The sequence below is a fragment of the Giraffa tippelskirchi genome, chromosome 8 (assembly GCF_054371585.1).
Source record: "Giraffa tippelskirchi isolate mGirTip1 chromosome 8, T2T-mGirTip1v1.2.pri, whole genome shotgun sequence".
Lineage (NCBI taxonomy): Eukaryota > Metazoa > Chordata > Mammalia > Artiodactyla > Giraffidae > Giraffa > Giraffa tippelskirchi.
The window spans coordinates 126198571-126213593 of NC_137282.1; the positions used below are offsets into that span (position 1 = coordinate 126198571).

At 40.4% G+C, this 15023-nt stretch overlaps 1 long non-coding RNA gene and 1 other non-coding gene across 2 annotated transcripts in view; one reads left to right on the forward strand and one right to left on the reverse strand.

The window, feature by feature from the left end:
- LOC145517530 (uncharacterized) overlaps nt 1-15023 on the forward strand; it is an 83446-nt gene that overhangs the window by 37906 nt on the left and 30517 nt on the right. The gene's annotated exons all lie outside the window — the stretch shown is intronic.
- Nucleotides 13503-13575, reverse strand: TRNAL-CAA (transfer RNA leucine (anticodon CAA)). The gene has a single exon. It is a non-coding gene; the product is annotated as a tRNA-Leu (tRNA).

Here is a 15023-nt window from a genome sequence, read left to right on the forward strand (position 1 = left end):
GATCCCTTCGGATCAAACCCACGTCCCCTGTATTGGAAGGCAGATTGTTAACCACTGGACCCCCAGGGAAGTCCTTGTCTTTCTCTTTCTGACTTATTTTGCTTAGTATGATAATTTCTAGGTCCATTCATATTGCTGCAATATGGCATTATTTCGTTCTTTTTGGTGACTGAGTGCTATTCAGTTGTGTGTGTGTGTATCTCACATCTTTATCCATTCATTTGTCAGTGGACATTTAGGTTGTCTCCATGTCTTGGCTATTGAAAATAGTGTTGCTATGAATATAGGGATGCATATATCTTTTTGCATTATAGCTTTGTCCAGTTATATGCCTAGGAGTGGGATTGCTGAGTCATATGGCAATGTCATTTTTATGTTTGAGGAACCACCATACTTTCTTCCATATTAGCTGCATCAATTTACATTCCACCAACAGGGTAGGAGGGTTTCCTTTTTTTCCCCACACTGTCTACTGCATTATTTGTAGACTTTTTAAATGATGACCATTCTGATCTGTGAGGTGGTACCTCACTGTTGTTTTTACTTGCATTTCTCTAATAATGAATGATGATGAGCATCTTTTCATGTGCTTGTTGGCCATCTGTATGTCTTCTTTGGAGAAATGTCTCTTTTGGTCTTCTGCCCATTTTTCAATTGAGTTGTTTGTTTTTTTGTTACTGAATTGGAGGAGCTGTTTGTGTGTTTTGGAAATTAAGCCCTTTGTTGGTTGCATCATTTGCAAATACTTTCTCCCGGTCCATAGGTTGTCTTTTTATTTGGTTTATGGTTTCCTTTGCTGTGCAAAAGCTTACAAACTTGATTAGGTCCCATTTGTTTATTTTCGCTTTTATTTCTATTGCCTTAAGAGGCTGACCTAAGAAAACATTAGTATGATTTATGTCAGAGAATGTTTTGCCTATGTTCTCACCTACTTTTATGGTGTTGTGTCTTATATTTACAACTTTAAGCCATTTTCAGTTTATTTCTGTGTGCGGTGTGAGTGTGTTCTAGCTTCACTGATTTACATGCATCTGTCCAACCTTCCCAGCACCACTTGCTGAAGAGACTGTCTTTTCCCCATTGTATAGTCTTGCCTCCTTTGTCAAAGATTAATTGTCAGTAGGTCTGTGGGTTTATTTCTGGGCTCTCTGTTCTGTTCAATTGATCTGTATATCTCTTTTTGTGCCAATACCAGGCTGTTTTGGTTAGTTTTGTGGTGTTGTCTGAAGTACGGGAGGGTTATGCCTCCTGCTTTGTTCTTTTTCCTCAGGACTGCCTTGGCAGTTCTGGGTCTTTTATGGTTCCATATGAATTTCAGGATTATTTGTTCCAGTTCTGTGAAAAATGTTATGAGTGTTCTGATAGGTATTGCATTGAACCTGTAAATTACTTTGCTTTTTAACAATATTAATTCTTCTAATCCGAAAGCATGGGATATCTTTCCATTTCTTTGAATCATCTTCAGGTTCCTTCATTAATGTTCTATAATTCTCAGCATGTAAGTCTTTCACCACTTTGGAGAGATTTATGCCTAAGTATTTTATTTACTTATTTAAAATATTTTTCAAGTGAGGCTGCTGTCACTGGTTCAATATTTATTTATTTATTATTGGCTGTGCTGTGTGACTTGTGAGATCTTAGTTTTCAGATCAGGGATTGAATCTGTGGCCACGGCAGATGAAAGCGTGAGTTCTGGCCTGCCAGGGAACTCTTCCTGGTGAGCATCTTTATAATCATTACTTTAAAATCTTTTGGGGGTAAATTATCTGTTCTATTGAAGTCTTTTTCCCTTGTTCTTTTAGTTGGAACATATTCCTCTCTTTCTTCATTTTGCTTGAGTCTTTGTGTCGGTTTTTTATTCAGTAAATTAAATAATCATCTCGACAGAGCCCGCAGATCCGGGTGATCAAGAGGCATCTTCTGGGCAGCAGCAGCAAAAGCTGGGCCACCAGATGCGTGTAAAAGCTCTTGCTGGGAAAGAAAAAAAAAAGGCCTGGAGCTATAAAAAATGGTGCCCACCAACTGGAGCAAGACAGAGAACGCAAACATGGCATCTGTCAACCTCCACCCGCAGAGAGTACCAGATGCTCGCCTGTCAGGCTGGTGCTCCAAGACCAACCAATGAGCCTTTTTCACTTGAAGTGTGGGCAGCTCTAATTTGGCTGATCCCTGGGGTAGGTGAGTCCAAGTGCATGAGGTCTTTTTTTTTTTTGGACTGCATGGGCTCTTCGTTGCAGTGTGTGGGTTTCTCTAGTTGTGGCGCTCTAGAGCATGTGGACTCAGTAGTTGCAGCACTCGGACTTAGTTGCCCTGCAGCTTGTAGGGTCTTAGTTCCCTGACCAGGGACCACACTTGTGTCCCCTGCATTGGAAGGTGGACTCTTAACCGCTGAACCATCAGGGAAATCCCTGTATGAGGTCTTGAAGAGCCATTTCTCAGTTCCTTATAGCCTTGTGGTTCTTGTGGATGCAAGCCTGGTTGCTTTTCAAAGCTCGGTGTTTTGGGGGCTCATTTCTCAGGTTTTATTTAAAGATTTTTATTTATTTTTTGGTCACGCCACATGGCTTGCAGGATCTTTGTTCCCTGCTCGGGGATCCAACCTGGACTCTCGGCAGTGAAAGCATGGAGTCCCAACCACTGGACCGCCTGGGAGTTCCCTCAGTTCTCAGGTTTTAGTAGGGGGGGTGCTCCGTGTGGGGCTCACACCCTTTACCTCTCAGGTAGAAGCTCCAGGTCTTGCATCCCCACTTGACTGTGGGTTGCCAAACCAGGGGTGGGCTTTCTGGCAAGATTGTTTCTCAGCCTCTCTTACCCATGTTGGTGTGATCTCTTTCTTGATTGCCTCATGTATAAGTCACTCAACCAGTTCTTAGGTTTTATTTTTTGGAGGAAATTGCTCTACATGTAACTGTTGATGTAGTGTGTATGTGGGAGGAAGTGTATTTAAGATCTTCCTATGCTGCCGTCTTAAGCGGGACTCTTAAAGTTTTCTATATATAACATCTTGTCAGCTGTAAATAGTAACAATTTTAATTCTTCCTTTCTGATTCACCTGCCTTTCCTTTCTTTTTCTTGCTTAATTGCTGTGGTTAGGACTTCCAATGCTGTGTTGAATAAAAGCAATGAGAGTGGGCATCCTTTCTTGTTCTTGGAGCAAGAACTTTCAGCTTTTCACCATTGAGTATGATGTTAGCTGTGGGTTTGTCATATCAGGCCTTTATTTATGTTGAGGTATATTTTCTCTATACTTTGATGTGAATTTTTTCATGAATGGATGTTGAATTTTGTCAAATGCTTTTTCTGCATTTATTGAGATGATTATATAATTTTTATCCTTCATGTGTTAATGTGGTGTATCACATTGATTTGGGGGTGTTGAACTATCCTTGCATCCCAGGGATAAATCCTCCTTGATCATGGTATATAATCCTTTAAATATATTGTTGAATTTGGGTTGCTAATATTATGTTGAGGTTTTTTGCATCTATGTTCATCAGGGATATTAGCCTGTGATTTTCTTTTCTTGTAGTGTCCTAGTCTGGTTGTATCAAGATAATATTGGCCTCATAAAGTGAGTTTGGTAGTGTTCCCTCCTTTTCAGTTTTCTGGAAAAGTTTGAGGATTGGTATTAATTTTTCTTCAAGTGTTGGGTAGAATTCACCAGTGAAACCATCTGGTCCTAGACTTTTGTTTTTTGGGAGGATTTTGATTACTCATTCAGATTTTTCTCTTTTTTGATACAAAAGTAAGTACATAGATAAACATAAGAAATACACACACAAGCAAATATCCTTAACTTACCCCTCAAAATCCCGTTCTGCCTTGCAGGGTAACACAGTCACAGGTATAGCGATTAGGACATGGACATCTTTGGGGGTGGGGTGGGGAATTATTCTGCCTCCCACAGTAAGAAGAGAACAGACTGTAAGGTCTGAGGGCAGGATTTCAGCTGGTTTATTCAACACCATCCCCAGAACACTATTGGCTTATCATCAGTACCCAGTCAACACCTGTTTAAAAACTGAGTAAATTAATAAAAAATATACATTATGTGCTTTCTGTGATAACTCCTCATATAAATAAGATATGGGTGGTTCCAGAATCTGCAATTTGCTGTTTCTTACAAATGAAAGATGAAATGGGCACCAAGTTTCAGTTTGAGAAAATGAAAAAGTTCTAGAGATAGATGGTGGTAATGATGGCGTACCACTGTGACTGTCCTTAATACCAAAGAATTTAATTTAAAGATTGTAGATGTTACTATATATCTATAAAACCACAATAAAAGAATACAAAAGACTAAAAATATACTTACAGAACTTTAGCAGAAGCATAACAATAAATTATTATACAGTATTTTGGGGATATCTGGTTATTCCGTCTTCTTTTTCATTGAGTTTTGCATAAATAGAAATTTATTAAAAGAACTATTTTTGGTATAAAATGTAGTCTGATCCAGAAGCATTTAGGAGAAACCTGAGATTTTTAGAAGGGGATGTATACAATCAAAAAAGTGTTCTTTAAGTCAACTGGCATTAAAATATTACAATAGAAATAGCAATGATTATAAAATATCATTTTGCCACTCTTATTTATATTAACCAAAGTATTAGAGAAACAAAAACATTAGAGAAATTAAAAAATTAGAGAAGTAATATTCTCAGATCAGAATTAAAAAAAGACTGAATAAAATTTAAAGTTATCATTGCTAATTAAAAAACAGTTGGGTCTGTGGAATCGTAATTAATTAAAATGAAGTGTGTAACAGGTAACAGAGTATTTTATCTGCAGACCAGCCACTCTGTATTTAAAGAAAAAAGAATAGTCACTTTTAGAGAGTCCTTGATTTCCCATTTCTCTGGGGCCCTTTCACCTGCGTTTGCCTCCTTTATGGTGAGAAAGGTGACGTGAGAGCTGCCTTTGCTGAGCTCTGGCCCCTGTGCTGTAAACAGTAGAAGAATCTGGAAAGCCAGGGTCCAGCGTAAGCACTCCTCCAGGGAACAGGAGCAGACTGAGGATGGCCAGCTATGCCAGAGACTAGTATATCAGACCCCTCATACAGATTCTAGAATTTCTTTTCAGGCCCAGAACGATATCCTCCTTTCCCTGGAAAATATAGGAGACTATGTCTACTCATCCAGGTGTAGACGGCTGAGACAGCCACAGGCACATGGACCACCTGGACACACAGCGCCTGGATCAGTACCACGTGTGGCCAGGCAGCACATGCACCCCAGCGGGCACAGCCCCACGTGGCTGAAGTTGGTGTGGGAGGCTGGGGTGGCCGCGTGCTCATCTGCTGCCAGGCTGCCCCGCAGGACCTGCTGCAGCATCACCGAGAAGAGTTGGGTGGAGAGCTGCCTCCCCCGGCCCCATTTCTGGGCTGCACGAGACCACCAGCAGCTGATGCTCTGGCTTCCTCAGATTTTCTCTTAATGATTTAGTCTTTTTTTTTTTAAGTACTTATTTTTATTTATTTATTGGGCCACACCAGGTCTTAGTTGCAGCATGCAAACTCTTAGTTGCAGCATGTGGATCTAGTTCCCTGACAAGGAATCAAACCCAGGCCCCCCTGTATTGAGAGCACAGAGTCTCAGCCACTGGACATCAGGGAAGTCCCTTGATTTACTTTGCTAGGTTTTGTCTTCTAGGAATTTGTCTTTCATCGAGGTGTCTGGTTTTTTTGGTGTACAGTTGTGCATAGAATAGCACTGTCTTACAATATGCTTTTTATTTCTTTAGCATTGTTAGAAATGTCCCTACTTCCATTTCTGATTTAGTAATTCAAGTCTTTGTTCTGTTTGTCTTAGTCCATCTAACTAAAGGTTTGTCAATTTTGTCGATCGTTTTGAAGAACAATTTTGGTTTCGCTGACTTTGCCTTCTCTGTTCTGTTTGTCTATGCTCTTGTTTTCATTATCTCCTTCCTTCTGCTGCCTTTAGGTTTAGTTGTTCTTTTCTTTTTCTAGGTTCTTAAATTGTTGATTGGAAACGATCCTGTTGTTTTTTAACATGTTTATAGCTAAAAATTTCCCTGTTAGCACCATTTTTGCCATGTACCATAAGTTTTGGTATATTGTATTTTTCATTTTCATTCATCTCTAAGTACCTTTTAATTTCCCTTGTGATTTTCTGTTTTTGCTCCATAGATTGTTTCAAAGTATGTTGTTTGATTTCCACAATCTTGTAAAATTTCCAGTTTTCTCTATATTATTGATTTCTTCAATCTCATTATATGCAGAGAGAATACTTCGGATGGTATCTATCTTTTAAAAATCTATTGACATAATCTGTGGCATAACGTATGATCTACCTCAGAAAATGTCCTGTGTGCATTTGAGAAGGATGTGTATGCTGTTACTGGGTAGAGTGTTCTGCATGTGTATCTTAGATCTAGGTCGTCTATTACATTGCTTGAGTCCTGTTGCCTTAATTAGCTTCTGTCTGATTTTTCTCTCCATTTTTATGAGTTGAGTATTGAAGTCTCCAGCTATGATTTTAGACCTGTGTCTCTCTTCAGTTCTGTTAGGTTTTGCTCCATGTGTTTTGATAGTCTGTCATTCAGTTCAGTTCAGTTGCTCAGTCACGTGCAACTCTTTGCGACCCCATGGACTGCAGCACCCCTGGCTTCCCTGTCCGTCACCAACTCCCAGATCTTGCTCAAACTTGTGTCCATCGAGTCTGTCTTTAGGGGTATAAGTGTTTATATTGTTTTATCTTCTTGAGGAATTGAGCGTTTCATTAATATATATTGTCCTTTTCAAAAACTTATTTTATTTTTGGTTGCACTGGGTCTTCATTGCTGCACATGAGCTTTCTCTGGTTGTGGTGAGCAAGGGCTACTCTTCCTTGTGGCGGCCTCTCTTGTTGCAGAGCACAGGCTCTAGGCACATGAGCTTCAGTCGTTTCAGCGCGTGGGCTTAGTAGTTGGGGCTTGCAGGCTTCAGTAGTTGCAGCATGTGGGGTCTAGAGTACAGGTTCAGTAGTTGTGGCACTTAGGGCTTATTTCCTCTGCCGCATGTGAAATCTTCCCAGACCAGGGATTGAACCCGTGTACCCCTGCATGGCAGGAGGATTCTTATCCACTGTACCACCAGGAAAGTCCTGTACTGTCCTTCTTTGTCTCTTGTAACCTGTTTTGATTTAAGGTCTGTTTTCTGATATTAATATAGCCATTTGCGCTGTCTTTTGTTTTGTATTTACATAGAATATGTTTTTCCATCCTTTCCCTTTCAACTTTTTCTCTTTGGATCTCAAGCAAGTCTCTAGTAGATACCATATAGTTGGATCTGTGTTTTCATCTATTCTGCCAATCTGGCTTTTGATTGAAGAGTTTAACCCATTTGCATTTAAAGTAATTACTGATACAGAGGACTTCTGTCATTGTGTTGTTTTCTATATGGCCCAGACCATTTTGTCCCTTATTTCTTGTATGCCTATCTTTTGTGTTCTGTTGATTTTTTTTTTTTAAGTGAAATGTTCTTGTTTCCCTTTGTATATATTCTGTGGATATTTTCTTCATGGTTACCATGGGGATTACATAAAAAAGCCTGCTCTTTTACGGCTGTGTCCCCACCTCTTTCAGTTTTGGTGTCACAGAATTCCATCTTTTTATATTGTATGGACCAAAAACATAAACTAATCATTATTTTAATTACATTAGTTTCTTCAATTATGTAGAAAACAAGATTTGAAGTTACAAGCCAAAGTTACAATAATACTTTTACACTAATAATTTTTTTTTCTTTTTTTCTAAAATTTTTTTATTTTTGGCTGTGCTGGGTCTTGTTGCTGAGCACAAGCTTTCTCTAGTTGCAGACAGGGGTCTGCTCTCTAGTTGCAGCGTGCAGGCCTCTCATTGCGGTGGCTTCTGGTTGCAGAGCACAGGCTGTAGGTGTGTGGGCTTCAGTAGATGTGGCACATGGGCTTAGTTGCCCCTTGGCATGTGGAATCTTCCTGGACCAAGGATTGAACCTGGGTCCCCTGCTTTGGAAGGCGAATTCTTAACCACTGGACCACCAGGGAAGTCGTTATAATTTTTTCTTTAAATGTATTATTATCTTGTAGAATGTAAAAAACCCAGTGCAGTTAAAACTCATTGTTATATTAGCGTTAGCTTTTACAATTGCTGACATATCTTTATTGAGATCTTCAGACCTCTGTATTGCTTCAAGGTACGCTCTAGTGTCCTTTTATCTTACTTTGGAGAATTTGTTACAGTGCAGGTCTAGTGGTCATAAAGTCTATCAGCTTTTGTTTACCTGGGAATGTTTTGATTTCGCCCTCATATGTGAAGGACAGTTTGACTGGATATGAGATTTTTGGTTGAGTTTTTTCCATTTAGCACTAAATATACTAACCTACTGTCTTTTGGCCTCTAATATTCTAATGAGAAATCCGTTCATTATCCTATTGAGAATCCCTTGTATGTGGTGGTTCCCTTCTTTCTTGCTACTCTCAAGATTTGCTGTCTTAGGCTTTTGAAAGTGTACATTATTTATAATCTGTCTTGGGTTGGGTTTCTGAGTCAATCTACCTTGGAGTTCATTTACCTTTTAGGATGTTCATATTTATGTCTTGGGTTTCCCTGATAGCTCAGTTAGTAAAGAATCCACAGGAGATGCTGGTTCTATTCCTGGGTTGGGAAGATCCGCTGGAGAAGGGGTAGGCTACCCACTCCAGTATTCTTGGGCTTCCCTGGTGGCTCAGCTGGTAAAGAATCCACCTGCAATACGGGAGACCTGGGTTCAATCCCTGGGTTGGGAAAATCCCCTGGAGAAGAGAAAGGCTACCCACGCCAGTATTCTGGCCTGGAGAATTCCATGAAGTGTGTAGGTCCATGGGGTTGCAAAGAGTCAGACACGACTGAGAGACTTTCACTTTCATTTATATCTTACATCACATTTGAGAAGTTTTTAACCATTATTCTAATATTCTCACTACTTCATTTTCTACTTCTGGACTCTCACGTTGTCCACTTGATGGTGTCCCACAGGTTCCTTAGACTCTGTTCACTTTTTTTTAAATTTATTTATTTTAATTGGAAGCTAATTACTTTACAATATTGTAGTGGTTTTTGCCATACATTGACATGAATCAGCCATGGGTTCACACGTGTTCCTCATCCTGAACCCCCCCCCACCTCCCTCCCCATCCCATTTGTTCACTTAAAAATTTTTTTTTTAATGTATCCTTGGCTACACTGGGTCCTCACTGCTGCATGCGGGCTTTCTCCCGTTGCAGCAGCAGGGGCTACTCTTTGTTGCGGTGCAGGGGCCCCTCCTTGCTGTGTCTTCTTTTGTTGTGGAACAGTCTCTAGGTGTGTGGGCTTCGGTAGTTGTGGCTCTTGGGCTTAGTTGCTCCGTAGGATGTGCAGTCTTCCCAGACCAGGGATTGGACCCCATGTCCCCTGCGTTGGCAGGTGAATTTTAACCACTGGACCACTAGGGAAGCCCTGTGTTCACTTTTCTTCGATCTTTTTTTCTTTCGTTTTCAGTCTCAGTAATTTCTGTTGTCCTGTGTTAAGGTTCTCTGATTCTTTCTTCTGCCTTCTCAGTCTGCCTTTCAAATCTGTCTAGTGAATTTTTCATATAAGTTATGGTACTTTTCAGTCCTAGAATTTCCTTTAGGTTTCTCTTTAGGTTTTAAAAATCTCTATTGATAGTTCCATTTTGTTCACACATCATTTCCCTTACTTTCTCCATATCTTTCTTTAGTTCTTTGAACACCTTTAAGACAGCTGTTTTAAAATTTGGGTGGTATATCTCTCATGAGGCCTTTTTCAAGGAAAGATTCTGTTGAATTGTTTTTTCCATCAGTTGGTCCATACTTGCCTGTTTCTTCGTGCGCTTTGTGATTTTTGTTGTTGTTTAGCTCTGACCATCTGAATCTAATAGTGTGGAATTCATTCTGGAAATCAGATTTTCCTCCTTCCCCAGGTTTTGCTGTATTTTTTAATTTGTTCATTTGGTTTCGTGATCGCTGTAGACTGTCTCTGTGCTGAGAGTCGGTCTGAGGTGCAAACTTAACATCTTCTCAGTTCTTTTCTGAGCCTTTCCCTGGGCATATGTGATCACTTTCTGATTTCCTCTGTACATGCAGCTGTTTTCGAGTGTCCTCATATTTAATATCTGGCTCTCCAAAGGAGAACAAGGAGTGAACAACAAAGGGGAGTGGGGTGTGCATGGCCCTTTAAATCCCCCGGAAGTCACTTGAGCCAGAGATGGAGGGCCTTGCCACAATAGGGGAAGGTGAAACAGTGGCTGCCCACCTATTTGTCTGCATCTCAGTGCTCAGAAGCAGCAGTTGGCAGTCACAGCACAGATACCCAATACTTGGAGGTAGGAGTCCTTTTTGACCACCCTAGCTCTCCAGGCTGTGTATAACGGCCCCAGGAAGACTTGCACAGCTTCCTGCCACATAGCTGGGGTGGGGGATGTGTGTCTGCTGCTGTGATAAGAGCTGAAAATGACCACAGTTAACCACTATTAATGTTTTCTCCTGTAAGTTGCTAGCCTTCCGCAGATTCCAGAGTTCCCAAATAGTTAAATTAAGTTCTGCAAGTGCAATTGTTGGGTAGATAGGGAGACCTAGTCCTAGTACTTCCTACTATGTCACATTCCCAGAGTCCTAGTACCATCCTCTTCCCTTCTGCTCTGTTAGCTTTTTAAAAATTTTTTATTTTAAATAAATAGGTAAAATAAAGACTGCACTGGGTCTTTGTTGCTACACACCATCTGCAGTGATTTTGAAGTCCAAGAAAATAAAGCCTGTAACTGTTTCCACTGTTTCCCCATCTATCTGCCATGAAGTGATGGGACCGGATGCCATGACTTAGTTTTTTGAATGTTGAGCTTTAAGCCAGCTTTTTCACTCTCTCCTTTCACTTTCATCAAGAGGCTCTTTAGTTCTTCTTCACTTTCTGCCATAAGGGTGGTGTCATCTGCATATCTGAGGTTATTGATATTTCTCCTGGCAATCTTGATTCCAGCTTGTGCTTCACCCAGCCCAGCGTTTCTCATGATGTACTCTGCATATAAGTTAAATAATCAGGGTGACAATATACAGCCTTGACGTACTCCTTTTCCTATTTGGAACCAGTCTGTTGTTCCATGTCCGGTTCTAACTGTTGCTTCTTGACCTGCATACAGATTTCTCAGGAGGCAGGTCAGGTGGTCTGGTATTCCCATCTCTTTCAGAATTTTCCACAGTTTGTTGTGATCCACACAGTCAAAGGCTTTGGCATAGTCCATGAAGCAGAAGTAGATGTTTCTCTGGAATTTTCTTGGGTTTTCAGTGATCCAGTGGATGTTGACAATTTGATCTCTGGTTCCTCTGCCTTTTCTAAATCCAGATTGAACATCTGGAAGTTCACGGTTCATGTACTGTGGAAGCCTGGCTTAGAGAATTTTGAGCACTACTTTGCTAGCATGTGAGATGAGTGCAATTGTGTGGTAGTTTGAGCATTCTCTAGCATTGCCTTTCTTTGAGATTGGAATGAAAACTGACCTTTTCCAGTCCTGTGGCCACTGCTTAGTTTTCCAAATTTGCTGGCATATTGAGTGCAGCACTTTCACAGAATCATCTTTTAGGATTTGAAATAGCGGGCTGAGGCTGAAGCTGAAACTTGGTCCACCTGATGCGAAGAGCTGACTCATTTGAAAAGACCCTGATGCTGGGAAAGATTGAGGGCAGGAGGAGAAGGGGACGACAGAGGATGAGATGGTTGTATGGCATCACCGACTCAATGGACATGGGTTTGAGTAAACTCCAGGAGTTGGTGATGGACAGGGAGGCCTGGCGTGCTGCGGTCCATGGGGTCGCAAAGAGTCGGACATGACTGAGTGACTGAACTGAACTGGAATTCCATCACCTCTACTAGCTTTGTTCACAGTGATGCTTCCTAAGGCCCACTTGACTTCACATTCCAGGATGTCTGGCTCTAGGTGAGTGATCACACCATTGTGGTTATCTGGGTCATGAAGATCTGTTTTGTACACTTCTGTGTATTCTTGCCACCTCTTCTTAATATCTTCTGCTTCTGTTAGGTCCATACCATTTCTGTCCTTTATTGAGCCCATCTTTGCATGAAATGTTCCCTTGGTATCTCTCATTTTCTTGAAGAGATCTGTAGTCTTTCCCATTCTATTGTTTTCCTCTGTTTCTTTGCATTGATCACTGAAGAAGGCTTTCTTATCTCTCCTTGCTATTCTTTGGAGCTCTGCATTCAGATGGATATATGTTCCCTTTTCTCCTTTGCCTTTAGCTTCTCTTCTTTTTTCAGCTATTTGCAGGGCCTCCTCAGACAGCCATTTTGCTTTTTTTGCATTTCTTTCTCTTGAGTATAGTCTTGATCACTGCCTCCGGTACAGTGTCACAAACCTCCATCCATAGTTCTTCAGGAACTCTATCAGATCTAATCCCTTGAATCTGTTTGTCACTTCCACTGTATAATCATGAGGGATTTGATTTAGGTCATACTTGAATGGTCTAGTGGTTTTCCCTACTTTCTTCAATTTAAGTCTGAATTTTGCAATAAGCGAATTTTTCAGTAAGCAAAATAAGCCCAAAAGAAGCATAGAATTCACTAAAAGATAACAAGTCTAGAGCTTCAAAGTCTTATTCTCAGCAGATGATCACTGTTTGACCTGTCTGGTGATGACCTGGAAGGCTCTACCTGTAAATCTATCTGTGTTTGACCTCTCTCACTTCATCCGTTGCATAAAGCCTTTTCCTGCTTTGGGTTGGGGTAGAGGTGTTTGTTAAAAACAATGTGATGGGCAACTGTTTACCTCTGTGGCTGTGTTGAGGCAGTGGTTAACATTTGTAACATATGATCGACTAGAAATCTTAAAAGGAAAAGTGGGAAATGAGATGTCCATAGGGGTCTTAAAAAGCACTGGCATGTTGCTAGGATTCTAGAAGGCTACATGCATGTGTCAGGTTGTAGGCATGCCCAGAGCTGTATGCATGCTAAGGAAAGACTTGAGAAGGTGCTAAGCTCTCACCTCACTTTGACCTTGAGACAGCTTGCAAGGAGGGATTAAAAGTTAATGTGGAGTTGTCAGGTTGCAGGCTGATCCCAGCATGCATGCAGAGCCCTTTGATAAAGATTTGGAGTTCTGCTGATGTCAGGTGATTAAGGAAATCTCTGTGCAATCATTAGCTGACCATCAAGCTAAGAAGCGACTTCAGTGGCCACATACAACAATGAATACAGACTTTACATAATTAGTCTGGAAACATCACTAAACAGACAAACTACAAGAAAGTGGCAATTATAACAAGCTTCTGGGGAGGGAGAGAATCTGATTTGCAGAGTTACCATGTTATTTAAAACGTTCATTTTTCAACAAAAAATTGAGACATGAAAGGAACAAAAAAATATGGCCCATACACAGAAAAACATAATCAATAGAAACCATTCCTAATGAAGTCTAGACATGGAACAAAATAGAAAAATACCTTTTTTTTGGTTGTTCCGCATGGCTGGTGGAATTTTAGTTCCCTGAGCAGGGATTGAACCTGTGCCTTTGGCAGTGAGAGCATGGAGTCCTAACCACTGGACCATCAGGGAATTCCTTAGAAAAATACTTGAAGTCAAACATTTTAAGTATGTTTAAAGAACTAAAGAAAATAATTTCTAAAAAGCTAAGTGAAGGGTGGGTGAAATGAGTGAAGGGAATCAAAAGATACAAACTTCCAGTTATAAAATACACAAGTCGTAAGGATATAATGTACAGCATGGTTACTGTAATTAATACCGTATTGCATATTTAAAAATTGCTAAGAATAAATCTTACAAGTTCTAATCACAGGAAAAATTCTAACTGGGGGAATCTTACATGATACCACTATACCAGCTGCACTGACTGTAACTATGTAATGGTTACAGATGTTAACTAAATTTATTGTGGTGATGATTTTGCAATGTATACAAATACCAAATCATGTTGTATACTTGAAACTAGTGTAACATTATATGTCAATTATACCTCAATTTTAAAAAAGACACAAACTTTCAAAAAATTGGAATAAAGAATTAAGTGAATAAATAAAGTAAAACACAGGAGGGAATATAGACACACATTTTATTCCTTAAAAAAAAAATACACGTTACTATTGCTTTACCCAAGTCAGACATTAAAGATCTGTGTGTAAGTAAAAAAAAAAAAAAAAAAAAGAACTAAGTAAAACTGTGAGAGCAGTATCTCACTAAATAGGGAACATCGACAAAGATCCAAACTATAATGGAAGCCAAACAGAAACTCTGGAGTTGAAAACTACAATAATTGAAATGAGAAATTCACTAGAGGAGCTCAACAAAATATTTGAGCGGGCAAAAGAACCAGCAAACTTTTAGATAGTGCACTGAGATGATCAGTATAAGGAACAGAAAGAAGGAAGAATGAAGAAAAATGAATGGAGACCTTTGTCAGAAGACAAAGGATCAGCCTGTTCTTCTATTTCTCAAGTACCTTTAACTCAAAAACTCAGTATGCCAAGATGGCACATTTTGGGGTGGCATATTCTGCTCCCCTTCAATTGTATTCATTTGAATCTGAAAAGAAACGTTGAATGAAAAAAGTGAGTTGCAAAAGTATCATTTTCAACCAGGTTCTTAACAGTAAGTAAAGAAAACGCCTCTAACTTAAGCAGAAAAAGGATTCATTGGGAGGGTATGGCAGTTCACAGGGTCACCAGGAGAGCTGAGGAACTGAGATCCAGGACCAAACTGTGTGGCTGCAGCCAGGCCCCAGGCCCTTCGCTCAGCAATGCCATTGCTGTCAGGGGCTGTGTCCGATTGCAGAGCCTCCCTTGGTAATAGGCCTGTCCCCAACTGGGAAGGCAGCCCGCTGGCCTTCTAGCTCTCGTGGCGAAGGGACTCTTCCACCTGCTGGGAGGGGGCCTCAGACACCGAACCAACTAGTGACGAATGGCCACATAGCTATCATTTATGTGAAACTTACCAACATCCAAAGCAACAGCCTAGACGATTGGAAAGTAAGTACACAGTAAAAACAG